The sequence below is a fragment of the Coffea arabica genome, chromosome 4e, assembly GCF_036785885.1.
Source record: "Coffea arabica cultivar ET-39 chromosome 4e, Coffea Arabica ET-39 HiFi, whole genome shotgun sequence".
In the NCBI taxonomy this organism is placed as follows: domain Eukaryota; kingdom Viridiplantae; phylum Streptophyta; class Magnoliopsida; order Gentianales; family Rubiaceae; genus Coffea; species Coffea arabica.
In genome coordinates this window covers 29,899,496-29,902,071 of record NC_092317.1, presented here as the reverse complement: position 1 = coordinate 29,902,071, position 2,576 = coordinate 29,899,496, and positions in this window count along the sequence as shown.

Below are 2,576 nucleotides of genomic sequence, written 5' to 3'. Positions count from 1 at the left end.
TAATGTGTCTGACCTATCTCCTTTTGACATTGATACAGACTTTGAAGATTTGAGGACAAATCCTTTCGAGGAGAGGGGGAATGATGCGGATACGGGTGCGCAACAACTTCAACCTTGGGTCAAGAATTCTTTAGTCAACATTGGTGGTCCGATGACAAGATCAAGATCCAAGAGGGTGAAGGAAGCTTTACAAACCTTGATCATTCACCATACAAGCAAGGAGCAAGCTAAGTTTGAAGATTTGGTGGACCATGAAGTTACCTTGTTCACTTGTACGTTTGAAATGAAAGAATGATCTCATACTTGTTAGCTTAGTTAGTAGTTGTTTTAAAGCTGCCTAGTTTAGTAATCGCACAAAGGACATGTTGTCCTCTAGTTTTAATCCTTAAAGTAGCTTAGCTAGTTGGTCATAAGCTTGCTTTAGTCAAGCACCAACGTTATTTGTTCGTATTAAGTTGATTAGGGTTTTCCTAGTTGCACTTGGGCTTGGGCCGAGTTTAGCAAGGGAAATTCCAAGTCGGATTAGGTTTTTGTTGGCAGCTTAGTTTAGGTCTTTTACATGCCTATATAAGGCTCCTTGTCTTTCAAAATAAGGGACGGAATATTACAACCAGAAATCGTGAGAAATTTTCCTTCAAGTTCTTAATCTAACTTATTCTTGAATTTTTGAGTTCATAGCTTAGGATTCAAATCAGACTTTATCGATTAGTTTGTTCCCACTCTCGCCGGGACTCAGTCGTTCACTTCAACCCTCAAACAAAACCAGAATAAACCCACAAGAATAAATATAACGACGATCCAAAATTTAAAGCAAAACTTATGTACACCACTATCTCAAAAGGGAGTGCAAACATCGAATATACAAAGATTCTCAATTCCACACACATCCAACCCGTGCCAAGCACTAGGGCGAGAACCATTACAAAATCAAAGAACTAGACTAGGCTAGTCTATACAGAGTTCTCATCCTGCTCGCCGTCCCCTGTTAAAGAAAACAAAACTAAAGGAATGAGCTAAAAGCTCAGTGAGGTTCTATACATAGAAACAAGTAATTAAACAAGGACATTAATCATGTAATAACAAATAATCAAAAAAACATGTCCAATATAAAGCAATGATAATACATTCATTAAAAGGATACAGGCTCACAAGGAGCAATTCGTTCGTTCGTTCCCCTTTCATTCCCTTATTCCTCCAATTATTTAAAAAAATGCATTTTTGTAAGTAAAACCTCTCGTTTTTGACGTTCATTCATTCATTATCATTCACCTCCTCCTGGACGTTGGCCAGGCTTTTCACCCCCATCCGGATATTGGCCGGACTCCACCCGACAACAAGGTAATACTCGAGTATACCAAACATTCACCCAAGTCACCAAATAGCCCGACCGAGTCCGCTTCTGGCTCGAGTCGATCAGTAACAAAGGCAAGGGCCCAGTTCAGTCAAAAGGCTTACATTCATGCACAACTAGTATTTCAACATTTAATCATCAAAAATTTCATATTTATTTAGGTCGAGTGCGATAAAATACACACTCACCTAGCGAAAGTTCATTTGAGAAATCATAGAAAACAATTAACATTTAATCAAATATTCACAAATAATCACATAGTCACAACAACCTACATAGTCATAGAAACAAAACGTATATAGAACACTCACCTATTTAAGCAAAATAATGTCCAAAGTATCCTCCCGGATAACACTCTCAATCGCCAAGAAACCCTAATAATAGCCAAGAGAAAATATTACAGTTAAACCCCTCCAAAGTTTAAGTGAACCAAAAAAAATCCGAATAACTACTAGTACAAAGTATAAGTATAGTTTTGGAAGTGAAAAGAGTACATTTAAACCAAAGGCTATGAGTAAAATATTTGTAAAACTTATGCTTGCTCGTAAAACTTTGAAATCTCCATTTAAGTCGAAGTGACAAAGAAAACGTACTCCGAGCAGTCATTATTTTATTTCTCAAGGGTATAAGTTCGGCCAAGTCCTTACTTATATACCTCGGTAAAAGAAGATGCAAATATCCTAGATGGTTCAAGTGATATTCACTCTTAACCCTTACTCAAGTTGCAAGTATAGTTCTCTAGTTCTCGAGCGTAAATTTGGGCAGCACGCCCTTTGTGTTTACCTAATTTTTCCAGCCATTTATGGCTTCATTATTTTCCTCAGCCAATCCCAAAGTTATACACAATATAAATTCATCACAACAGCCATTCAATAGGCTCAAAGTCATATGAGTACAAAATCAAGTTAACAACATGTGCGGAAATGAGATCTAACAAAAGACAGATTTGACGTGTTTTTCCGTAACGGTCACAACCGAAGCTACGCTTATCGAATTGGGATGAAACTTATACCGTTTCGAAGCTAACACAAATTCCTACAATTTTGATGAAGACCACTTAGTCCAAATTCCAGTGTAACCCAGTCAAATTTCCCAATCACAGAACCAAATTCCAACTAACCGGTCAGTTAACTGTACTGCCTTCAAATGGCCATATCTCAAGTTACCAAAATCCGTTTAAGACGTTCTTGGAGGCGTTGAAAAGATAAGACAAAGTACTAAAACT